We start from the raw sequence: 27,617 nt of genomic DNA on the forward strand, positions 1-27,617 counted from the left end.
TGCATCTGTTCAGTTCAGCTGGGTCAAGTTGGGTTCTGTACAATCCCACTGAAGCTGGACTTTGGTAGGCTGAGTTCTCACTATGTTGCCTGTGCTACCATTGCTGGCCTCTGGTCCAACTGATAATGCTTTAATAAAAAGGTAGGCAGTGAGTGCCAGTTTCTATGTGTCTTCTTTATATCTCCATTAATCCTTTATGAGAAAGTTCTGCTCATGCAGTGAGAGGATTCTGGATAAAAATAATAGAAGGGAATAATAGTCTTTCATATACAGGGCTACTTTCATCCCACTGCTGCCTATTCTGTATTGCACTGGTTTCTACTTCTACCCTGCTGAGGCTGGACTGAGTCCACTGTGCTTTTTTCCCTGCTGCTTGTGCTGTATGTATCATGTCTGAGTTCCACTGAGGCTTGTCAGTACTCTCCTCATAGTCCAATGAGATGAGTCCACCTCTCTCCACATTGTTCTGGAGTAGAACAATGTTTCACCACTTCTTCTGTTTGTTTAGCCCCTCCAGGCATTCTGTTCTTTTGAGATCATTTGGAAAGTGGTTGCCAGGCTCCCAGGACTCCATATTCTGCCATCTTGGCAACTAGAGGCAAGTTTTGGACTCAGGTTTTCTAACTCTGAGTCCAATGCTCCAGGCCACTGGCTAATTCTTGAGTTACACGTTAAAGGAAGTCAGGGATTCTATCCTTTCAGATATCCTTGAAAAAACTCTAACAAGTTTAATGACCAATTCAATGATTAACAGGACATTGAATACAGGACAAGCTTTATTAACCTGAAAATATTCAAGGTACTTATACCTAAACCCACAGGCACTTAAGAAATTTTCCCTGTTTAAATTATGTTTCTTTCAAAGGTCTATAGTCATTGGATTTTAGAAAACTAGCCTGGTCCTGAGTAATGCCTATAATAGATAGAACTAAGGTTAGTAGGGAATCAAACTTCCCCTTTATAATAGGGCATCAATCAAGGTATCACTCTAAGTATTGAAGACTGTAAAGATGATATCCATCCTAAAAGAGGAAGTGACTTCTGGATATTCCTATTTCTTGGGAACCCCAATTTTCAAAGATAGCCTCTCAAAAGAGGTATCTCTCTTCTTTAACCTCACTGGCAGCCATATTCCCTCTGTCCCTTCAACTCTTCCATTCCCTGTTACAAACCTTCCTTATCCCCTGTACCCTATTCAATTACTTTAAATATTATAGTTTATATTATGTTTTCTGTAAGGAATTGTATTTTTTTCATTCCATATGTTGGATAAGCTTTCCTCTTTTAAACCAACAAGTGCTTTTGCTAAAGAACCTGTGGAACCATTACAACTCTCTGATTCCTTTTGGGGATCTTGTACTTAATTATCTGTCATCATCTTCACAAAAAAAAAAGATGGCTTCATTTTGAATTTCTGAAGGGCATTTCTACTGAAGAATCTGTGTTCTTGCCTTTCCAAACAGGTGGAAAGGAAAACTGAACCAAGTGTTGGACTTTCTGCCACTCAGGTGGAACAAACAGCAGTTGGAATGTTAAAGAGAAGATATTGACAAGAATGACAGTTGGTGGGGAGAGGGAACTTGGAGAGTGAAAGTTGGTCTTGTGACTCTCTATCCTGGCCCTTGGACTGGAAGGAGCTCTTTCTCCCTGGCTCAGAATAGAAGTACCCCTATTCCTGATTTTCCCAACTATGTGCTCTACCTGGATTCCTCTGATCATGTCATCAAACAAAAGGATTGAAGAGGAGAGGTTTGAACTGAAAGGCTGGTCTTTAGGGGTGTCAGCCTGAAGAGACAGGCTCAACCAGCTCTGAAGGTCAGAACCTTTTCTTCCTCTTGCTGTCTACTGCTAAAGACTTTGAACTTAAGAAAGCTAGCATAAATTAACATAGACAGGAATAAAAGAAACCCTCCACCAGCCTGTGAGGTCTGGCCTCAGCTCAAAAGCTGAGAGAGACTCAAATTCAATCTAGGGAAATCCCAATCCTCTTTTCTCTGATACCTCCCAATCCAAACTTGTTATTAAAATTCATCACAACCCACAGTCAGATAAGAGGACTATCATTTCAGGGGACATAGAGAGAGCAGAACTCAAAGAAAGCCATTCAACCATAAAAGGTCCTTTTTGGACCCCTGCCAGGTGACTTTGGTATGGGGGTAGGCTTATACCTCAGGAGGGTCCATGCTTACCTACTCTGGGGTATCGTCAACATCAATAAATAGAGAAGACATCCCCTCAAGCTATCATAGGTGCCCATTTCTTGGGAACCCCAATTTTCAAAGATAGCCTCCTAGCAGGGGTATTTCTCTCCTTTTACCTCACTGGCAGCCATATTCCCTCTCTCCCTTCAACTCCTCATTTCCCTGTTACAAACCTTCCTTATCGCCTGTACCTCTTCAATTCCTTTAAATATTACAGAAAGTAACTTCTAGACACTGTGGATATTGTACACAGTAAAAAAAAAATTCTAAATTTCACAGGAGTTCAAAAGTATGAAACTTCATTCCATACCCTTAAGTAAATTCCAATCTACTTGAAAATAGATGAGATTAACAAGTATGATATAAAAAACCTGCAAAAAGGCAAAATAAAATTGAGTCATATTACATATTATAGACTTTAAAAGATCAGAGAATCCAGAGAAGAGGAAGTTCAATTCAAGATGAAAAAGTCAAAGTAAGTTGTAGGGGTAAGTAGGATTTTAAAACTGAGTGGGATTTGGGCAGATGGAAAAGTGGAAGAAATTAACTCTAGACTAGGGCAGAAACAAAAAGGAGGGAAAATATGGGCAGAGAATGAATGGTCTGACTAGAGCAGAGTTGTTTTCATGGAAAATAAATTTGGATAGGTAAGTAAGGGATAGATTGTAGGGTAGTTTATTTTTTAATAAGAAGAATTTAGAATAACTAGCTAAATTTGTTGAATGGAATCAGTAGAGTTTAGTGTCCCAGAAGCCCTGCAAGGGAGTATCCAAGGGGATATAATAAGCCTCTGCATCAAAAGATACTGAAAATGTAGGGAAGCTGAAGTCTAAAAAAGATGAGAGAAGATTTCAGATGCTTCATCTCAAAAATAGGAAAAGCCAGTTAATGTGAAAATGACCTCCAGAGAGCTTTGACCAACACCTCATTAAGTGAAACTATTCTGAAAGTCTTTTCAAGTGAGAATTCAAAAAGAGACAGCAAACAGATTCCTATGGAAACACATATGTTGGCATAACCCCAGTGAATGAGCTTTTTCATCAATGATAATAGTAGAACCACTTAGGTATCCAATGTGTTATAGGCAGAGAAGGTAAAATGCCATATGTGAAAAGATAGAATTAGAAATAACACCTATGAAGGGGATATCTTATGAAGACATTCCAAATAGGGTAGAAACTCCTTAGAATGAAATAGATCACAAATAATGCTTTAACAAAAAGGAAGTTGGTGAGTGACAATCTATGTGCCTTCTTTATATCTCCATAAACCCTTTACAAGAAAATTCTGTTCAAGCAGTGAAAGTATTCTGGATTAAAATAAGAGAAGGGAATAGTAGTCTTTCATTGATGATGTGCTAGAGCATGCCACTGATTTCAGATAATATAAGAACCTTCTAGGTATATGACTTATTGGTCTTTCAAAAAGTACTTGAGTTGGTATACAAAATGGAGCATTAAAGGTTCTCCTCAAGACAAAGTCATACAAAACTAGTCCAGAAGAATTATAGAAATAACTGTTCAGCAGTCACCTGACTAATGACATCAATTAATGTCTAAACACCATAACAGTGGAAGCAACTAGGTTAACATAAAAAATAGTGAAATCAGTCAATTATTTTAATATTGCTTAATTTGATACATAAATATATATATAATCTTAATCTTAGTCATAATTAATTTTATAAGATACTCAAAAAGGAAGAGAGGCATTTTAAATAGTTCTGTTCTTCAAAACTGAACTACTCAACGTAACTCAATCTTTTTCTGCCCTTTCCAGCTCCTACATCTTTGCAAGCATTTTCTCCCAACCTTGAAATCGACTCCCCCTTCTCCCATATTCTCTTCTTGGCATGTTTCTTCTCTACCTTCATAAAGTTTTTAACTGATCTTTCTCATTTTATGGTGGCTTTTGCTCCTTGAATCTCCCAACTCATTCTGTTTGACTTCCCTTCTCATGTTTTAACTCGTATGATATTTGCCTGTGTTCATGTTACCTCCCCTAAAGTACTACTCACATACTTTCCTCATGGTATGGCAATAAACCTAAGTTATTAATTAATTTTAACTATTACAGGCTGTACATCTGAACATAGATTTTTATGGGACTTAGCAAACTGAATACGTCCAGTAATAATAATCAAATTCCAATGTCCAGTCTAGTCTAATTTGTAAAAGTTCATAACCAGGTTGGTAATGGCATGGTTAATGTTTTGTCTACAATACACTAAAGGTTAACTTAGAGTGCGGGATAAAGTAGGCATGGCATTGGTATAAAAACAAAGGTTACTCATAAATCATATTTTAAATCAAAATATATTCATGGCACTCCTCTGTCCTTTTGTTCAAATGAAAACCTCATCTGTCAAAAATATGAGGGACACCTGATATTATTTGTTATTAATTAACCTCTGCTAGTAGATGATAGTTCCCATTCTAATTACTCAAGAACTTTATTTTTGACACTGGACTTCAATAACTGTAGAAGAGATAGTGAAGCTAGCAACTTTATGTCACTTAAACCGCTTTATGAATGAATGAACCAATGACATCCTTTTGATCCTCTTCCAGTATGAAGGACAACAACTATTACTCATGAATGGGTCCTTGAGGAAGTACTGAGCCGTGGAAGAAAGAATGATGGAGCTAGAGTCAGAAGACTTGGATTTGAATCTTGCCTCATATATTTTATAGCTGTGATAAGTTCTTTTTCCTCTCAGAGAAACGGGCTTCTCATCTCTAAAATGGAGATAATGGTACTTATACTCCATTATTTGTAACTTAAAGGATCATTTTGAGGAGAGTGCTTTGCAAACCATAAAACACTATCTAAATAATAATGATAATAATATCCTCTAAATCCAAATCATAATACATGCTTTATTTTTAATATTAATATACCATTAAGAAATCTTTTTTGGCCAAATTTATCTCTTTAAGAACCTCTTTTTCTTATTCATTAAAATAATTTACATATATACATATTATCAGGACTTCTTTTCTGAGGATTCTTCTTCCAAATGGTTAGATATAAGCTCCTTTCAATCTTCCCTCTGGGTTTTGAACTTTACTATTGTAAGGTATGGTACAAGACTATGTCCAATACACCACTATTTAAAGACTATGAACTCCAAGATGGCATGGTTTCAAGTATCTGTGTTTCCTAACACTTCTAGTTTAGCAACCACTTCTTGGAAGTTAAAATCAGGTCCCCTTCATCACTTCGATTGCCGTCTAGGATAGGGGTTCTTATCATGGAGTTCACAGATTCCTATAGATTTCAGGGAACCCCTAAACATAAATGGAAAAAAACATGTCTTTTTTTCATTAACACAATCAAATTTTAGCATTTATTTAAGTTATGGATATAGGAAGCAAATCATATAGTATTCAGCTTCACCAAACTTTCAAATGGGTCCTTGAAACAATTAAGGTTAAGAATCTTTGATCGAAATAATTTGGTGGTTTTATATTTATCTCAGAGTACCTTAGGCAATGTGACTTGGATCTCGGATTCTTCTGTTTAGGGTATATTTAAAGTCTATTCATAAATAACTAGGTTGCTCTGGTAATGACTATCACAATTGAAATGTGTCTCCAAAAAGGATATCAGCCAAGCTAACAGCTGCCTTTGTTAAACACTTAGAGCACACAAATAATTGAAGACGAAACACTGAACCTTCAAATTACATTTGTCAATTAAAGCTACAGAGTTAATGGAAATGCATCCAAAGGATATCTCAGCAATAATGGCTCTTCATTGACTGTAGTTTGCTTTACTAGGCCTATAGTTCTTCCTGAAGGTTTGCTGGGCAAATGTAAAATCATTATGCCTAAAACTCTTATCACTGCCTTCAGGACTCTGTCATCCAAACTGCTATCAATATTCTACAAACTCCAAGGCTTCTAATAAGAAATAACTTCTCATTAAAAAATAAAACCTAGCATTTCCCTTTGCCATGTGAAAGAATGGTTGGCAGTGCCATTTCAAACCATTCAACTCGAGAAGGGTGGACGTAATGGAATGCAACTAAATGAGATTGATAGGGAGAAAAAAATACAAAGATACTGTGGCTTGTCATGTGGCAAGGTCATTGATTGCTAGGAAATGACAGCAAGAAAGTCCTTGCAAGCCAGGAAGATGGAGTGCTTCAATTCAAGTAGGCTGAGAGGTACAGAAACGCAATTGTACATCATCAGGCAGGCAATGCTCTTGTGGCCGAGCCAGGCAGGCAAAGGTCTGTGATGCCCTGCCACTTGATGCAGCAACTTTCCCAGTGATGCTGTTAGGGCAGGCATGTGAGCAATGAGGCAAAGGAGCCTGGCTATTGGCTATGACTTCCCCCTCCTCCTGCCCAGAGAAAATTCTGGCTCTTCCTCTGGCCGCTAAGTAAATGTGAGAATGCCCTCTGGGGTACTCCATCACTGCCAAAAGCTACTTCATCTTGTAATATGAAGACCAATGATCTATAAACACTTACCACAACTATCAACAATCATGAGCTTACCAAGGGAGCAATAAAGCTTCCACAATCACTTAACGTTAATGGAGTACAATTGCTCCTCTTAAAACACACTGTGTTTATTTAGATCAATTAAGCAAGTAATGCACGGAATGCCTACTGTGTGTCTTAGCACCGTGTTAAGAATTAGGACATAGAAAAGAACTATGGGACTTAGTCTTTACCCTCAAAGACCTTGAAAATTTGGGGAAAAGTTAAAACACATCCATTATCATTATCATCCTCAAATTTATATAGCACTTTAAGGTATACAAAGCACTTTTATATATGTTACTCATTTGATCTTCTAAAAACAAACTTGTTAGATGGACTATTTTCCCATTTTCTAGATGCGAAAACTGAGTCATGAAGAAGTTAAGTAATTTTCCCTTGGATGTAGAGCTAGTAATTGTCAGAGGTAGATTCCAACTCAGGTGTTCCTGACTCCAAATCCTATCCTTTATCCACAGGACCATATAACTATGTAAAACAACTAGAATTGATGGCAAGGATCCTGTTTTTGCCTACCAATGTATCCCCAGCACCTGACCCAGTGCCCAGCACATAATAAATAGGTGGCATGAAACAGTCAGAGGCCATTACACAAGTATCATGTGATATGCTTATTTGATCTATGAAGTACCAAAATACAAGCTACAGATCAGACACATTTAGAAAAGGGATTGATGAGTGTGGACCAGAGTCATCCTGGAAAGCCTTCTGGAAGTGGCATAACTTGACAGGAGTTTAAACATTTGGTAGGATTTAGATTGACAGTGAAGAAACACATTTATAAAAGGAAGATCATAAGCAAAGACGTGAAGTCTGGCATGAACACAGGAGGAAAAGAGAGTATTTTGGTTGAAGATAGAAATTGATATACACCCATATATGTATATATGCACATATACACATACCTATATGTATTATATGCAGTAGGACCTCATTTTACAGAAACTCAACACATGTCAATTCAGGTACATATGACTGGCAATCCAAAACAATAAAGAAGAAAAATGCATAAAATAAAAGTTTTTAATCGCAGGCTAAATCCATTTTTCCAAGCAGCATAAAATCTCACAGTCTCTCCGAGAGAACCTGAGTTCAAGCCTCACCTCTGGTACATATTGACTTTGTGACCTGCAAGGCCCTTAATCTGTCAGTGATCTAGGCAGCTCTCTAAGATGATTCCTTTCAAAGAAGGTAACAATTTGCATTGGTAGAGGGAGTGTCCTTACCTAAAAGTTTCTTAGTATTAATGTTACTAAAATCACATGTTCAGTCCTTATTCTGGCTGTGTCCATTTTGTCCCCTTTCCTAGGATGGAAGTTTCTTAAGAGCAAGGATTGTTTTATTTGTAACTTTGTATCCCTTGGTGCTTTAGAAAGTACTTGACTCATAGTGAATGCTTAATAAAGGCTTATTGATGGAATGAATTGATTTCCCTCTTGTCTGATCTCATAGAATTTTGTATTCTTTTACAACACTTAAATTGTGTTGTTTTTCTATGCATCTCATCTCCTCTACTAGATTCTATAGTCCCAGAGGGCAGATACTATAGCTTGCTTTTTTTTTTCAATCTCCCCTAGTCCCTAGCATAATGAACTACAAATAGTAGGAGTTTAATGAATGTCTGTTGAATAAAAAAAAAATTGTAGTTTCTTGACCAGGTAAATCAATTGATAAAATTGTAGTTTTAATAAGATTATTTGGAAGCAGTTTGTATGAATTATTGCAAAGAAGAGGCAGATAGGAGGAAGGATGACTAAACAGAAAGCAATAAAGGTCTAGACTAAGAGGGGGACTGAGAATGGAAAGAAAAGCTATAATTTGGTGAAAAGAATGACCAATTTGGGAGAAAAAGAAAACCAATCACTTTCTAAATAATAATTTTCCAATTTAGAATACCTCTTTTCAGTAATCTCCATTGTGACCCTTCTTCAGTCCATGACAAAATGGAAATATTTTAAAATTAGAAAGCTCTCTATTATTGTACCAAGGTATAGACAAATTTTGCCTTTCCTGACCCTAGTATCTCTTCTATATCCTTCTCCTCTCCCCTCTTTCTCTCCCTAGGTTTCTATCCATGGTGCTGCTCACAAAAGAAGTACATTATATCAGGGTAAATGGAGAGATATGATTAAATCCATGATCCTCAACTTAAAATGAGGTTGCACATTTTGCTCACTAAAGGCCACAAATTTCCCCTTGGTATAGGCTCCAGTTCTTATCTTTGTTACTATTGCATCTTATCTCCCTCCTATTGGGACAGTGATTCTGGTCTGGACCCTGACTAACTGGGGCCACCACCTTTCCAATTCAGTGTTTAATTGAATCACTCTATCCATTCCCATATGCTATGAAAATCTTATGAAAAATTTCCCCCCCATACCTGAACTAAGAATTTAAGCTACTTTTTGTCCTTTGAATATGGCTATTTTTTCTGCCCACAGCCCATCTTTTACTTCATGGACTATAAGCCATCCTGGAAGACAGATTTTGGGCTAACCAGTTGAGACAAAACAACACCTAGTGATATCCATCTGTTCCATCCTTGCTTCCACAGAGGGGTGGGATTCAGAATAATCCTGTTAGAGTTATCTCTCAGCAATATTTATTTTTTACAAAGAAATATAGGAAAGTACAAGACTTCTCCCAAAGCATTACTAGTTTGAGACAACTGCAGACATTAAGATCCTTAACCCAAGCCCATTCCTGGTTTCTTATTCTCCTATGAAGAAACAAGATGACAGACTCTAAAAAATGTCTGCCAGGATTCCTCTTGAAAATTTAGAGTCTCCCTTATACCAAGATAAATTCAAAATGGGTAAATGACTTAAAAACAAATAATGAACTAATAAAAAAAATTAGGTGAACATAGAATAGTATACCTGTCAGATCTGTGGGAAAATGAAGGAATTTAAGACCAAGCAAGAGATACAGAACATTACAAAATATAAAATGAATGACTTTGATTACATAGTATCAGAAAAAAAATCAGGGGAATTTATTTGGGGGGTAAAAATATTGAACATTTAATAGTGCTTCACAAATTTTTTAACCCAAAGATCCCAGCTTTGTGGACAAAAATTCACTATTTGACAGAAAACTATTGGGAAAAAATGGAAAACAATATGAGAGAGATTAGGTTTAGATCAACATCTCACCCCCTACACCAAGATAAACTCAGAATGGGTGAATGACTTGAATATAAAGAAGGAAACTATAAGTAAATTATGTGAACACAGAATAGTATACTTGTCAGATCTTTGGGAAAGGAAAGATTTTAAGACCAGGCAAGAGTTATAAATAATTACAAAATGTAAAATAAATAATTTTGATGGTATTAAATTTAAAAGGTTTTGTACAAACAAAACCAATGCAACCAAAATTAGAAGGTAAATAACAAATGGGAAAAATATTCATAACAAAAAACTCTGACAAAGGCCTAATGACTCAAATTTACAAAGAGCTAAATCAGTTGTCCAAAAAAATCAAGCCATTCCCCAATTGATAAAAGGGCAAGGGACATGAATAGGCAATTTTCAGATAGAGAAATCAAAACTATCAATAAACACATGAAAAGTGTCCTAAATCTCTTATAATCAGAGAGATGCAAATCAAAACAACTCTGAGGTACCACCTCACACCTAGCAGATTGGCTAACATGACAGCAAAGGAAAGTAATGAATGTTGCAAGGGATATGGCAAAATTAGGACATTAATACATTGCTGGTGGAATTGTGAATTGGTCCAGCCATTCTGGATGGCAATTTGGAACTATGCCCAAAGGGCACTAAAATACTGCCTACCCATTGATCCAACCATAGCACTGCTGAGTTTGTACCTTAAAGAGATCATAAGGAAAATCTCTTGTACAAAAATATTCATAGCTGCACTCTTTGTGGTGGCCAAAAATTATAAAATGAGGGGATGCCCTCTAATTGGGGAATGGCTGAACAAATTGTGGTATATGTTGGTGATGGAATACTATTGTGCTCAAAAGAATAATGAACTGGAGGAATTCCATGGGGACAGGAATTGATGCAGAGTGAAAGGAGCAGAACCAGGAGAACATTATACACAGACTCTGATACACTGTGGTACAATTGATGTAATGGACTTCTCTACTAGCAGTAATAGAATGATCAAGGACAATTCTGAGGGTCTTATGAGAAGGAATGCTATCTATATTCAGAGGGAGAACTGTGGGAATGGAAACACAGGAAAAAAAACAACTGCTTGATCACAAGAGTCGATGGTGATATGACTAGGGATACAGACTCTAAATGATCACCCTAGTGTAAATATCAATGTTATGGAAATGGATCTTGATCAATGGCACATGGAAAACCCCGAGGAATTGTGCATTGGTTATGAGAGGGGTTTAGGGGAGGGCAATGAAAGAACATGAATCTTGTAACCATAGAAAAATATTCTAAATTAATTAATTATATATATTTTTAATTGGAACACTAATGCATTGCTGGTGGAGTTGTGAATTGATACAACCATTCTGGAAGGGAATTTGGAATTATGCCCAAAGGGCTTTAAAAGACTGCCTGCCTTTTGATCCAGCCATACCACTACTAGGTTTGTACCCAAAAAAGATAATAAAAGAGGTTACACAAAATTATTTATAGCTGTGCTCTTTGTGGTGACAAAAAAATGGAAAATGAAGGGGTATCCCTTAAATGGGGGATGGCTGAACAAAGTGTGGTATGTGATGGTGATGGAATATTATTGTGCTGTAAGGAATGATGAAATGGAGGATTTCTAGATGACCTCCATGAATTGATGCAGAGTGAAATGGGAAGAACCAAGAGAACATTGTACACAGAAAGTGAGACATTGTGGAATGATCAAATGTAATTGACTTCGCTATTGATAACAGTGCAATGACCTAGAACAATTCAGAGGGACTTATGAGAAAGACTGTTATACACATTGAGAGGAAGAATTATGGGAGTAGAAATGCAGAAGAAAAACATATGATTTATCACTTGTTTATATGCATATATGATTTGGGATTTGGGTTTTTAAAAGATTACCTTATTACAAAAATGAATAATATGGAAATAGGTATCAAGTGATAACACATGTATGACCCAGTTGTAAGGGTTAAAGTAAGGAGTTCAACAAAGTGAGGAGAGCAGTTTAACAGAAACTTTGTTTAATTTAAGAAAGAAGTACAGATAGAAAGATAGAAAAGAGGAGGGATTATTAATCTTATATCCTATAAGTATACCTAAAATTCCTAAAATTTCCTAAACTATCTCTGTCTTCTCAGGACAGGTTCTTCTGCCTGGCATGTCAGGTCTATCTACTCTAGTCTATAAATTATTCACTAACTATCTAATTCCCTAAAATGATAGACGGTTACCACTCACTCACTCCTTCAATTAGTTTTCTATAGCAGCCCAATTGCTACTAGCCAATTGCCAGCAGATCCTTACCTCAGATAAAGACCTCAGGCTCTCCAGAGATGCCAGAGGCAGAAGACCTTCAGCTGTCTGTGACTGATTCCTTTCTCTCCTCACTGACCAACTCTCCCCCTAATTTCCTATCAGAGGACCAGCTACTTCCTCTCCTCAATCCTGGTCTCCCTGGTAAGGGAATCTTCAGCTCTGGTTCACTGACTCCTATCAGTTCTGATCTGCTTAGAAATCCTGCTCTCTAGCCTCTTAAGGAGACAGAGGGAGAGATTAAGAAAATTCTTTTTAATAAAGTGCAATTGCTTGTCAGCTGCAAGAGGGGGAAGGGAAGAGGGGAAGGAGAGAACATGAATCATGTAACCATGGAAAAATATTTTAAGTGAAAAAAAATTGGAGAATGACTGAACAAATTGTGTTCTATGATGGTGATGAAATACTTTGTGCTATAAGGAATGATAAACAGAATGATTTCAGAAAGAGCTGGAAAGACCTCTATGAACTGATGCAGAGTGAAATAACCAGAACCAGGAGAACATTATACACAGTAACTGAAATATTGTGGAACAATCAAATGTGATAGACTTTACTACCAACAGCAACATCATGATCCAGGACAATTCTAAGGGATTTATGAAAAAGAAGGCTATCCACCTCCAGAGAAAGAACTGTTGGAGTAAAAATGCAGATGAAAACATATGATTTATCATTTGTTTATTTGGGAAGATGATTTGGGGTTTTGGTTTTATAAGACTATATACTTACAAAAATGAATAATATGGAAATATGTTTTGCATGATAATATATGTATAAAACAGGGGGGAAATGAAGAGATATTTTTAAAAAGGTAAAAAAAAAGAATAAAGGCATTACAATCCAATAAAAAAATACAGACATTACAATAATTTCCTCTGCACTGCTTTTTGCTGTTTTATGGGGCAATGCTCTACCATCATCCTCCAAAGATTTCACAAATTAATTAATATTTTAAACTGGCATTGCATTTGGCTTCCATATCTCCATTTGGCAAATAAGCCATTTTGTGAATTTCTATTCTCCTCTGTCTCCTTATTATAATAATTGGCTTTCATTGGTTAAACTCATGAATAAAATTATTATAATCAATGATCATGCATTAAAGAAGTTTTGATGATCTGCATTTTCAGGTGTATATTAAATAAATTGGAACATTAAAAGGACCTCATTTTTGATAGGGAACTATTCTTTTTTGGACTCAGGGTAGAATATCCTCCATGACATAGACAGATATTTTAAGTTTCTCTTTGTGTTATGCCTTTCTCAATGATATTCAATGGATCATTGAACAAAGTCATCTCCATAGTCCTATTTTTCAAATATGAATGATTTTATCCACGTACATGGAAATTGTTAAAAAGAATAGTCTTCAAGGTTGTATTTTGTTCTTGCAGATCATTTTTATTTTAATTAACAAACATTAGACACAACAGGATTTGATATTCTCCAAGACTCAATCAGTTTAAAGTAATCTACAAAAGCTTGTTTCTTCTTACATTTTCAATAAGGAAGAATGATAATATCTAACATTGATATAGTATTTTAAGGAATGCAAAGTGCTTTACAAATTTTTCATTTTAGCCTCACAATACCTGGGAGACAGATCCTATTATTATCACCATTGAATAGATGAGGAAACTGATATGCAGAGAGGTTAAATGGTTTGCCCAGGTCCCACAATCAGCAAATGTCTGAACCCAGGTTTGAATTCAGTGCACAAGCAGTCTGTACTGAGTTATAGGGATAACTTTCTAATTATTTTGGCATATTCTCCTTATTTAAAAAAATTGAATATTGAACACATTTGAATATTATTGCCAGCAACACAAATTTTTTTTCTGGGTATAAAGTTCTGGAAGCAATTAGAAGAGTTATCCTTCCTTTGTTGTTACTCCCCCCACCCTTTTTTATCCCTTAAAATTCTACACTTGTTATTCAAATAAATTTTGTTTTTATTTTGTATTAGTTTACAAAGTATCACCATATTTGGTAGTTTAATTGGTATGATATTAAACTCACAAATTAATTTAAATATTATTGTTTTGTAATTATATTGACAGGGCTGAACTTTGAGCGATTCCTATTTCTCCATTTGTTATTCTTTCTTCAGTTAAAGAGTGTTTTGTAATTGTATTTACTTTGTATCTTGATTGGCTAAGTACCACGTATTTTATGTACTTATAATATTAAAATTATTTCAAAAAACTATAAAATAGAAAAGTATAGCAATAAAATAAAGTGGATAAGGAAGAATCACAAATAATCGAATTAAATAACCTTGTGTTCAATAAATTCTAGAGCAGTGATGGTGAACCTTTTAGAGATGGAATGCCGGACCCTACCCTCATCCCTGAGTGCCATGCCCAGCCCGCCCAGCCCAGACCAAGTGACCCACTTCTGCCTCTCCTCTGAATGCTGGCATGTCCTTCCCCCGTTACCCCATATAGAGGAGAGAGAAAGGCTACTAGGTGGAGGGGCAGGTGAAGTGAGGGATGTTCCCAGTATACAGAAGGGAAGGGGAGTTCCCTGAGTGCTCTGCTCCCCTCCAGCTCTGCCTCCTGTAAACTACTCACCTTATCAGCTGTGTGTTCCTATTGAGCTGCTGGGCAGAAGGGCGAGGGATGTGAAAAAATATCATCAGGCACAGTGGAGATGGGGAGGAGAGCAGCTCCACTGGAGTCTCTCTGCCTTTCTAGTAATGAACTGGGGGAGGGTAGGTGGGTGGAGCGTGGCTATATACCCACAGAAAGTCTTCTCTGTGCCATCTTTGGCACCCATGCCATAGATATGCCACCACTGTCCTAGAGCATGAATTGCTTGCTTGCCACATATGTGGTCTCTTCCATTAGATTGTAATATCTCTTGAGATCTGGGACTGGTTTTTGCCTCTTCTGGTATCCCCAAGACTTAGCATAGTGCCTGACATACAGTAGGAGCAATAAATGTTGATTGATTGAGTGTGAACATTATTAAATTTGGAGTTTTGTCCTATTCATTTTTATTTTTACAAATTTTCTTTGAATGTTCTAACAGGTATGTATACAACATATAATTGTAGCTCTTTTAAAAGTTTCCTCTTCTATGAGTCTTCCAGTGATTGAACATTTGGTATGTGGTTGGTTTTCTAATTACAATCAGCCATTGCCTCCTTGAAGCAATTCTGGAAATATAGCCCTGCCACTATTTTTAGAACTATGAAAAATCTTGGATTCTGAACTAAATCAGAAATGTTTGCTATTGAATAGATTTCTTCAAATGCTGCTCTTAAGGAGATATTTGAATCTAATCAGAGAAGCTCAGAATTGAAAGGGATCCCAGAGGCCATCTAATCCAACTCTACAACTAAGACATAAATCCTCTTCATAATATTTCTCACCTATCAAGACTTCCAACAATGGACAGCTCACTATATAAGCCCATTTCATTTTTAGGTAGACTCAATTGTTAGAAAGTTTTCTTTATATTGTATCAAAATCTACCCTTGATTCCAACCATTGGTTGTAATTTTGTCTTCTCAGTATCAAATAGATCTAACATATCTTCTAAAAGGCAATTCTTCAAATATTTGAAGACAGCAATTATTCGTAACCCTATCCCTATCCCCAGATTTTTCTCCCCCAAGGAAAATTTCTTTCACTCCAATTATCTTCAACTACAATTGTTTCAGCATGACATTGAGTCCTCTTGCCATTCTGGTTAATGTTCTCTGAATGAATTTCTGCTTATCAAACTGCTCTGATTCCTATATGGAGTCTTCATTTAGACAAGGGAAGCAGTTAAAAGCACTGGACTTGATGCCTCATTTGCTGATTGACTAAGGGCAGAGTGGACCCTTAAGCATAGACAAAGAGATTTCAGCTGTGAATTGTTCAGTTTCTTCTGCCTCTCTCCTTATGTCCCCTCATATTCTCTGAAATCCTTTTAAGAGAGATGTTCAAAAAAGAAACTCATTACTTAATTTCACACAATGAAGCAAAAAACTGATGCTACAGCCTTCCTTAGAATAATGTTTAAAGGAGAAGGTATTCTATATCAGGAACTATGAGAAAACAGTGAAAAGAGAACAAGAAAGGTAAAATCAGAATCCTAGATGATAAGCTTCTCATGCTTCACAATCTCACTTGGAACCACCTTTGGCTGAGGAGTTAGCATATCTGAAGTCAGTTATCCACAAACACTTCTTGCCAACAAAAGCTTTGTGTGTGTTTCATGTTTGTGTGTGTGTGTGTGTATTCTGAAAGGCATCATGGAATGATGGATTAATAATGGACTTGCATTGGAAAAGCTAGAAAAGTGCTGTCAAACAAATAAAAACAGCCCATAGACCACACATTGACTTAGAAAACCATGAATCACCTTTATCTATTTATTATTGGTTTTCTCAATTACATTTTAATCTGTTAGTTATTTTCTCAACTACATTTTAATCTGGTCCAGGCAACACTTCTTTGCCAGCCATGAGTTTGACACCTCTAGGCTAGAGGCAATGTCCAAGTCCTGCCTCTGACACATATTGTGCTAGGTATGTGATCATCAAAAAGCTGCGTAATCTCTCAATTCCCCCAAGCAAGTCCCTAAGTCTGTGTTACAGATGGGTTACTAATCTGCATTAGTGAAAGAGTTTTCATATAAAAAGTATTCCACTATCAATGAAATCTCATTTTGTGGATCAAATAAATACACACATGTAACTACTGGGTAAATATGGGCATAAGGGAGCATTTTGGTCCCCCAAAAAAACCTTTAGATGAAGTGGACAAAAAGTAACATGAGGAGGAAGCAAAAAATACTTATATGTCATAAAAACTGGAAAAAGCAATTTTGTCACCAAAATTATGAACATATTCATATACCCATATATGACATGCACACACATATATGGGGATAGATATGTACATACATATAAATATCAATCATTTCTTAAGCACTTCTGTTTCAAGTACTGTGCTAAGTGCTAGAAATACAAATATAAAATACAAAAAAATAATATATAAGTATATATAATAATAATATAATGTATATATAAATATATATATTAGATACACACTTCTGGCTTTATGGTTTATCTTTGATCTACAGCTATATATTATCCAGAACTCTAAATTCCTGTAAAATGGCAACTTATAGTCTTCAAGTTGCATGTAGAGAGTTCAGATAACGGACCCACAGGCAAATCACCTGTATATGTAAGAGGCAGGACTTAAACCAAAAATCTTCCTAATTCTGAGGTTGGTCCTCTATTCACATGATGATGCTAGTAAGGATCAAGAGCTAGGTGGTACATCAGTTAGAGCACTGAATATGGAGTCAAGGAGACTTAAGTTCAAATCCAGCCTCAGACACTTACTAGCTGTGTGACTCAGGACAAGTCACTGTTTCTCTCAGTTTCCTCAACTGTATAATAAGTTTAGAGAATGAAATGGAAATCACTCTAGTATCTTTGTCAAGAAATTCCCAAATGAGGTCATGAAGAGTCTGAAACAAGTGAACAAGAAGTAAATAGCACTGAAAGGATTTTTTACATGTCCGTTATGTCTTAACAATACTATAGTTATACAGTGCAAAAAATCTTCCTAACATTTGTATTATTATGCTCTTGGAAGAAAACTGTGTCATGAGGAAGATAAGCCCATTGAAGTCAGAGACCATTTTCCTTTTTCCCTGTATCCAAATCATCTATAAAGAATACATGGTACATAGCAAATAAGTAAGAAACGAGTGATAAAAGGATCCTTTCACTTATGACTAAGTGAAATTATTGAGCCTTGAGTCATGGCATAACCTGTAAGAAACCCAAATATAGGTTATTCTATGTGGAAAAAGTTTTGCCTTCCCCTCCATTCATGAGAACATTAGTGCTTTCCCTCAGGAAATTCAGCAAGACTTGGAATTTAACCAATTCATGTTTCTATAAATAAAACAGTACAAGAGAAAAGTTAGTTTCAATTTTGTTAGAAGTGTGTAAAGAAATGCCCATGACAATTATAGGTGTGACTAGAAGACTGGTGAGAAATCAACAGTTTTCTGTACTCTATATATCCTTAATTGCTTATTCTAGACAGATTCTAACCCGGTATGAGCAGATACCATCTCACAGTACTGGACACCAGATAACAAAGGCTCCATATTTCCTGGAACAAACTTGCTTCTTTCACTTTTTGTGCCATATGTTGGCACAACATTGTCCATTTTCCCCTGGAACATTGGGATTTCTTGGAGTTCTTTGCCCCAGGTACTAGGTTATGAGGACCCCAAAGGTTCCTAACCCCAAGCTTCATGACTTTAATCCTGGCAGTAGTGAGACTGAGACTAGCCTGGCAAATTGCATAAGGTAAATAAAGAACCATTTTAGTTCTTTAGTTTGACAAAGAGCTGATCAAAAGGCAAACATGATAAAGAAGGGGGCAAAAGATAATGCTACAAGAACTGGAAGAAGCAAACTTGTCCCAGGAATACATATAGGACAGATAGAACAGCCCTCTTGTGAATCTTTACACATAATATCCCATCTTTCATCTTCTTGTCTTTATATGTGTTAACATTTGAAAATTGAGATAAATTGAGACAAGATTCCAAGAATGATCAAAGTATTAATTAGGCTAACAGTAACCAATAAAGTGGGTCTTTGGCCTCTTTCTATGACCAAGGACCCTGAGTGAGGGCTGACAGGGTCTTTTAAATCTGAGTATATCTTCTTTCTGACTGGCCTGACAGTACACTATTTAGACACCCTTGGCAATCCTAATTGGTAGACATTTTAATGAGGGGGCAAGTTGAGTTGGCTCAGTTTCTCCCTATTGTTTCTTCATTAGAAGATGGGAGTAATCCTCAGGTGGTGGATAAAGATACAAAGGAACTTGCATTTGAGTTAAATGGGTGGTGGGTGAGGTAACAAAAATGGACAATAGCAGATTAGAGATACAGATTATTACAATAGATTTGAGAGTCACATGACTAGAGAATACATGAGTGAAGTATGAACTTCAGGATTCTACAAGAGTCCTGAAACACAAGGCCCAGAAGGGGGCTACAAATATCTTAGGGGATTTTCAAGTTGTTGTTTACTTGTTTTTCAGTTGTGTCCAACTCTCCGTGACCCCATTTGGAAGTGGCTTCCCATTTCCTTCTATAGTTCATTTTACAAGTGAGGAACTGAGGCAAACAAGATTAAATGATTTACCCAAGGTCACAGAGCTAATAAGTGTTTGAGGCGAGATTTGGACTCCGGGAGATGAATCTTCCTAACTCTAGACTTCCCATCTCTCACCTGTAACTCCAAGAAACTGTAGCATGCAGAGGCCACATCTCAGTAAAACCTTCTCAGTGGATTATGGATAACTGACAGGCCTTAAACCTGTTGGTGCATTAGTAAGCTATCTACCCCAAACATAGGGAGACTTCCCCTTGTGGAATAGGTGGATGAGAATAATTTATCCCAATGACCATGAAGGCAGTGGAAGCAGAAACTGTAGAGGACTTAAAACTTTATTGGATACTGAAGAAGCCAAGGTCATCCACTGAATCCTCATCCATTAGCAGTCATCTTGACTTTTATCTTGCCATTGGACTTCAATGACCCTGGAAGAGAGAATGAGACTTATGACTGTGCAACTCCGTCTCATGTAAATTCAATTTATGCTCAAGTCAAAAGACATTACCAGTGATGTCATTTTGGACCTCTACAAGTAGGAAGGACAAAAAGACAACAACCAACCCACCAACCCGAGTAAAGAGTAGAGATAATTACAAGACAAAAGTTTGACCTATGGGCAAGTTTCTCCAGAAGGTAGATGAAGGGTGAAGTTACAAAGATAAGGAGTTTAGACTTACAAAGTGGGAGGAGAGTATATAAACCTATGCCAACTTTATTAGGTCTTAAAAACTGAATTAAAACCAATTTTCAGTTTTACACATGCCTGGAATATACGGCCCTTTTGCCTATACCTTATGAGTTCATAATTACCTTCAAAGTTCATCTCAAATGCAGCCTCCTACAAGGAGCAATTCCTGACCACTATCCCCAACTGGCAGTACCTTTCCCCTCCAAAAAATTACCTTGTGTTTATTTTTTAGTGTTTTATAAATTCTTTTGAGGGTATAAATTCTTTTGTCCTCTGACAAAATGTAAATTCCACAGGGTCACAGATAAATTCATTTTTGTTTATATCCCAAGCATTTAGCACAAAAACTGGCTCATAATAGTCAGTAGTGTTTACTGATTGCTTAAAACTAAGAAAGCAAGAAGCTTTCAGACTGTAAGTTCCCACTCTACTGGCAGGATCACCTACCATTTATAGTCAACTATGTAAGTTGGCATAACTGCTCGTGGGCTAAAATTCTACCCTTATATAAAATTCATTCACTCTTTTAAAAAATGGCTTCTAGAATGTATGAGGAGGTTGATACATGCCAACAAGTGTACTAAAAAAGCAGCCTGTTCCCAGGTATCATTGAAAATGGCCTACATACATCCAGCATAGAAAGCCCTTCTTCCTATTCCTGGATGTCTCCTACCTCTTCATTTACTTCAGGTATTCAGCACAGATGAAAAGTTATTTGGTTGCATTAGGTTTTGTCTGAAAAGTATTTGGAGTCCATTCTCTTTCCTTTAACCAACATGTAGAAAAGAAATTGTGTCTATATAGTTCTCTAGCAAAATCCCTCATTTCTCAAAGTAATTCATGTGTAGCTCTCCATCAGAGCAGTTGCAGCTAGACAAGGGGTAACTAGCAAACATCATTTATATTTTAGTAGCCTCTGGCTCAGTTTTATTACATGGGGAATCTGATGTTGCACTTGCAGTATAATATGAAATGGCCAGTGCTGACAAGAGCTAGGGTTACATAGGATTGAAGCAAAAAGAAGGATTGATACAACTCTATCTAGGGAGCTGAAGCAAAATCCTTGCCTCTATCTGAATTGGTCAGGGTGGCAATGTTTTCTTCCAGAATTTGATTAATAATGATTGTTTAGTACTAACTAGCCTCTGACTTTTTTCTACGTAGAATGGTGTTTTTGCTGTGGAGATAAAAGACATGAAGATGAAATTAAGAGATGATATAAGGAAACGGGTGAATCTGCCAACAAAGAAATTCAAGATTGAGATTTGCTATAATCCCAGAAAAATATAAACAGGAAAATGGGAACTTTTCATTGTTAAGTAATCTGGGAATTGTTTTGATCCTAATTTAACTGAACAGGGATTCTTCCCATTACTTAGAATACTTCCATGTTGTAAAAATCAATCTCACACTTCCATGGACCATTCTGTTGATTTTGACTTCCTGCATATGCAAAATCATTTACTCAAAGTGACTACAGAAGTGGAAAAATTGGAGTTTCATGGTTTACGAATTGGAATTTATACAGATTACACAGCTTGGCTTTTAAAGAAAAGAAAATGTTTTCTGCAGTTAAGAAATCATTCCAACAGATGGGCCTATCTCCTCTATTTTTATTTCTAGTTGGCTTAGGGGTGAATTACTCTGGACATAGTTATAAATTTGAAATTATAGGAACTGCTGAGGGATGGGGGGGGGTTGGCAGTAAAATACAATGAGGACACAGCTGCAGTATCTAGGAAGTGAAGCAGGCTAAACCATATAAAATTATAAAACATAAAAAAATTTCTCTTCCTTATTTGAGATGCATGTGCTGATACAAGAGTGAGTTTATTTATAATGAGGAGATATAAGTCTCTCTTCTCAGAAGAATAATTAACTATTCAATTGCTTCAATGTCAATCCAACCATTCTGATTAAGGGAAGGTTAACAATAAATGGTTGAGCACACAAAATGACATGATAGGAAGCAAACTTACTTCAATACATCAAAGATATATGATGTCAGTGTTACATAACATCTTACATACATGTGTGTAAATATATATACATATATGTGTATATACAACATCTTATATAAATGTAGATTGTAACCACCCCTGCCTTAGGAAACAAATTGGTAAGTTGTGGCCAAATAATTAATGATATAAAGACAAGCACTCTGGTGCTGAGCCCTTCTGAATCTGACTACATTGATCCTCAAAGGACAGAAAAGTTGAGGGTGGGGTTTGCCCAGCTTATTCTTGAAGACTTTTTAAATTGGTTGGAAGTAAAAGACTTTGAAATCTGCTGGCATTGTGTACTAGGCTTTAGGGTCACCTTAGGACTGTGATAAACCATCAGAATGTATCTTTGTAGAATTAAAAATAGAAGGAACTATTGGTTAGTTACAAGGGGGGAGGGTCAGGAAAAGATTTAGGGACCATGGTACACCAAAAGCAATATAATGCTTTTATTTTGTTTTGGCATTTTGCAGCCAATGTTCAACTAGCAACTTTGTAAATCATCTTTAGAAGATGCATGATTCAAGTTGCCACAGATGAGATAATGTATGTGTATGCATGCATGTGTAGAAATAGAGAGAAGGAAAGATAGAGAATGACAGAGACAGAAAAGAGACTGAGGGAAACAGAGACAAAGATCACAAAGGTACAGAGAAATATATATATATATACCCTGAATATTTAACATTAAGAACTTGGATTAAATAGAGCAAATAATCTTGATCCCATATGACAATCAGAACTGTTTCCCACCTTTATATAGAAATGTAGAGGACTATGGGCAGAAAACATTACATAGACTGTCATGTAGGGTCTCAGTGGATTGATTTTGATAACCTGTTTTTCCTAGTTACAAGGCAAGGCTCTTTGGGGAGAGAGTTCTATTAGGAATGACTAGGATATATTAGAAAATATATGGACAAATGTTTAAACATATAAATGAGGAATAATAAAATAAAACATACCTGTTTTATTTTTTTAATGGAATATTTTCATAAGACTATAGTTAAAGGCCAGAATTATGATCCGTATAGGCTTTTATCAGTCTTTTACTATAATTGATTTATTTTGAAAGCCATTATTTAACCTGTAGAATACTCAAATCTGTGTAATAAAATATTATGTAAAAAGTGGAAAAATTATGTCAGTGTTCAAAATGAAATTTTATATGCATACTCTATAATATAAAAGTTATTAAGAGTAATATATGGAATTGATAAATGCTTACAGTCTAGAGAAAAGACAATATTGGAACATGAACATCTGGTATTTTATTCTGAAGCATACTGATGATGGAAAGGGAAACTTTGCCTTCATATTTTTTATGATGAAGAATAACTGCAAACCTTATGTATTAAAAAACAAACACTTTCTATTTTTCTCCAAGATTATAAATTGCACAATAGTTGCTGATCCACATTAGTAGGAGGAAGTTTTCTCACCTATGATTCTTTAGCCAATAAAATCATATATATATATATGTATATATATATATGCATATATATACACATGCCATAATTCATGTACATATGCACAAAAATCACATATTTGTGATTTTAAGAATTGAGACATGTATGAATTACAATCTACACTAATGGAGACAATATCAACATCAAATAAATTACAAAACTACTGAAGCAGCACATATTATACACATATTTTTATATATAGGAATTCAAAAGTAGAGAATTTAGTTATTTTACCAACACTCAGGTTCATGGATTTCCATAATCTTTTCACTAAATATATGAAAAATATTATGTCTGCTAAGTCTTCTCTTTCAAGTTGGAAATTACACTATCCTTTAACCAAACCTTATTAATTGAGGTCCAACCTATTCAAAAAGGATAAGCTGAATTGCAAAGAGTGTTTTAAAATCCTTCTTTAATGAATATTTTAAAATAAGTGAGGCCTTTCTGTCCTGTCCCATCTCTTTGCATACATTCTCCTACATTCTTGGAGTGCCCTCTTAATTCCACTGTTGAAATACCTTCTGTCTTTAAAGGTCCAAGTCTGACACAACTTATGTCTTCAATTTTCCCATTATTCCTCTATGTAGAATTTTATCTTCAAAATTTCTCACATAATTTTGTCTGATTTTCTCCTTTGTGTTTATTGCAGCCACCCTTGAGTTAAAATTATCTGCATACATATCTCATTACCCCTTAGAAAACTGATCTTTGATGATGGAGTCTGTTTCTTATTGAATCTTTTTATATCCAGTATCTCATATAGTACCTTATATATAGTAGGGGCTGTAAAGATTAAAATTTAGGAATATGGGGAGACTGAGGCAGGTAGAAATTAGTTTCTCTCTGCAAGGAGTATTATATTTTTAGAGGTTTATTAAAGGTTAAAGATTAAAGAATATACAAGTAAGAAACATGTGCCTAGGCCAGAGGCCTAGACAAAATAACCTCACATCACGCAAGAGACGCGTCTGCTCCAAAATGGAAGTCCAAAAGAGCCCCCAAAAACCTTTGCCACCAGCTTAAATCCTTCCTCGATCTCTGCCCACCTCAGAATTCCCGTGAGATTACAAAGCATTTTGGGGAAGTGGAGCAAAGGCTTGTGGGGATTGTAGTCCTGTATTCGAGTCTATTTTGTACAGGGCTTAATAAATGTTCACTGTATTTGTTAAAAGCTAGAAAATAGAATAGGAGATACTAGAATAGAATAATCCTCTTATAAAGGCAAGGCAATTATTTTTTTCAAAGCAGGACCCATCCTTAGGCATGTCCAGTGGGAAGACCACCAAAAGTTGTCTATTTTTTGTTTAACTAAGGATCCATCTAGATTTCAACTCAGAAAAGCATCTAATATTTTAGGTTTTTTAAAGAACAATTTAACTTTTAAAATCTTAGTAAATGTATGACATAATATATATCTCCCACCCTTACCAGTATAAAGTAGGCAAGGTAATTTGAGCATAACTGGAAACAATCTCTCGTTCTCCCAAATCCTTTCTCATTAATAGCATAGTCCCTTAAATTGTATCATTAAATACTTGTTGTTTACAGTCTAACAGGTGTTTCTGGTGTTGTGAAGCAACAGTTTCAATGTCTGACTACTCTCAGTCATGGCAACATGAAAACTGAGCAGATTTGGGTTACAAATGTGAAAACTGGAGCAGAAAATTCTGTCCCTGATGCAGGTGTTTTAGAGGCTGTGAACAATTAGACCTCCAGCCTTTCTCATCTAGCTGCTGTCCTTTCTAATATTCTAAGTAAGAAAATATTAAAACTCAGGGTAGGGGTAAGGTTTTTCCCATCAACTCAGCTCTCCTACTCCATCCTTAACCCCCTTAATTAGTTCTTTATTTCACCTTGTGTTGGTTCTTGAAGCAACCCCCACAAGGATTTTAGGCTGTGCTCTGCTCCCTTTCTACCTCATCGTAGTGTATGCAATTAGCTCTTGTTGTCATGAATGGATTAATAAAATGAAAAAATGTTAAGAGTTTAAATATTAAAAGAATTACATTAAAATATAAATACTATAGGAATGAGCATTAATACTTTAAATAATTTTTAGAAAAAAAATTTTGTCAGCTAGATAAGAACAAATTCCTGTGAGAATAGGATGCATATTAGATAACTTGAAGGGACAGGGAATTTAAAATAGGTGACAATGTCCTAATAACAGAAATTGGAAGGAGTCCTGCAAATATAGGTTCAGTTTTTTATCTGCTGCCCTGTGGTTTCCTAAGCATTCAGGGATTTGTCCACTATGGAAGCTCATTCAGAAGAAAAAAGGGTTATGAAGAAGAGAGTTCCCCCAAAAACCTAGGGCCATATTAAGGAAAATCTAAGATCATAGTTTGAAAAGTCCTTAAAAGTTTTCTTCTGTAACACTCTCATATAACAGATGAGGAAACTAAGGCCCAGAGGAAGCAAAATTATAAGTTTTTTAAAGTATTATTTGGGAGGCAGAGTCAAGATGGTGTCATAGAAGCAGCAAAAGTTCATTCCTCTGAGAATCCTTCCTTACCAATCACAAACTGAATGCTCCTAGGAGACTGAAAATCAAACCTAACAACAAGAGAGAGCCAAGGAACCCTCCTGCTGGACTCAATTCAAAAGGAATAATAAAGTGGAGGAATTCCATGGAGACTGGAACAACCTCCAGGAATTGATGCAGAGTGAGAGGAGCAGAACCAGGAGAACATTGTACACAGAGAATGACACACTGTGGCACAATAGAATGTAATGGACTTCTCCATTAGTTGCAATGCAGCGATCCTGAACAACTTGGAGGAATCTACGAGAAAATCACTATCCACATCCAGAGGAAACACTATGGGAGTAAAAACACCTAAGGAAAACAACTGCTTGAATACATGGATTGAAGGGATATGGTTGGGGGTGTAGACTCTAAATGAACATCCCAGTGCAAAGATCAACAACATGGAAATAGGTTCTGATCAAGGACACAAGTAATACCCAATGAAATTGCCCATTGGCTGCAGGAAGGGTGGAGGAGAGGGAGGGAAATAATATGATTATTGTAACCAAGGAATAATGTTCTAAATTGACCAAATAAACTAATTCAAGTGGAAAAAATAAAGTATTATTTGAACTCCCAACTTCTAACTCTAAATCCATCATTTTTTCCCCATTCTTCTACATTTCATAACAAGTAAAATGAATTGGAAAAGCATCTCTTTGTATGAGCTCCAATTTACTCTGGACTTCTGGTTTCTTAAATTCTTGTATTGCCTTGGTCTTCATTTACTCATTTTATCCCTTGGAACCCCCCACTAATGCATTATCAGTCTGTACTTTGGGGTTTTGATAATCCTTTCTGACTCTTGCCTCTACATATTGATTACCTTGTGTTAGTTACCTGTTCAGAAAATAATCTCCACTGCTTCAAGTAACCTTCCTTTTACTTTGGACCCCTCATTAACTGAACAGTTCCAGAGAAGACTACTCAACTTAGTCCAGATCAGCATGCCAATATATTAATTTATCATATGGAAATTTCATGGTCTAAGACCCTGACCTGACCTGCCCCAGTGCTTGCCTCATGTAGATTCAAGATCTTATTTCCTTTCTCTTGTCTCATATGTGAGACCATACTGTCTCAATCTCAATATCAGCTAAGGTCTACAGATCAAGCCCCTGAAAGACATTCTTCTTTATATGCATTTGGCAGTACAAATTCCTGACAGATGCAACAGAAAATGAGATGCTTCATTAAGTGCCTTCCTTGTTTTTATCCAACTTAATAAAACAATGATTAACATAGCCCCAACTAAACCCTTACTATAATGTACTAAGTAAATCTTTTTCAGTGTAAAAAATGTACTCCCCAGGCCTTTCTAACACTCCTAAACTTAAAAGGAAGGAATCTATGACCTTGTCTTCTTAGCAGTTTAAAGCATTTAGCTTTCTTCATTCACAAAATTAAACCATGGCTTGACACACAGGTGGATGGAATGTGGGGGCAGTGGGAGTGAAGAATTGAAGCCATTATGTGAATAATGTAAGCAAAGTCAAAACAACTGTGTATCACATATTTTCAGTGAATTATTATATAGGTCTAAAAGTCAGACAGTATCTTTAATTCACACTTTCACATATAGTCCCATTATATGTAGGTTG

General features: G+C 36.1%; 1 long non-coding RNA gene across 1 annotated transcript in view; it reads right to left on the bottom strand.

Annotated features, from left to right (window-relative positions):
- Positions 1–19,644: 19,644 nt before the first annotated feature.
- The window catches only part of LOC130453816 (uncharacterized), a 50,664-nt gene continuing 42,691 nt past the window's right edge, over positions 19,645–27,617 (bottom strand). Inside the window, exon 3 of the long non-coding RNA XR_008911388.1 lies at positions 19,645–19,748. This is a non-coding gene — a long non-coding RNA (uncharacterized LOC130453816). The remainder of the gene's footprint in view (positions 19,749–27,617) is intronic.

This window comes from Monodelphis domestica, chromosome 4, assembly GCF_027887165.1.
Source record: "Monodelphis domestica isolate mMonDom1 chromosome 4, mMonDom1.pri, whole genome shotgun sequence".
In the NCBI taxonomy this organism is placed as follows: Eukaryota; Metazoa; Chordata; class Mammalia; order Didelphimorphia; family Didelphidae; genus Monodelphis; species Monodelphis domestica.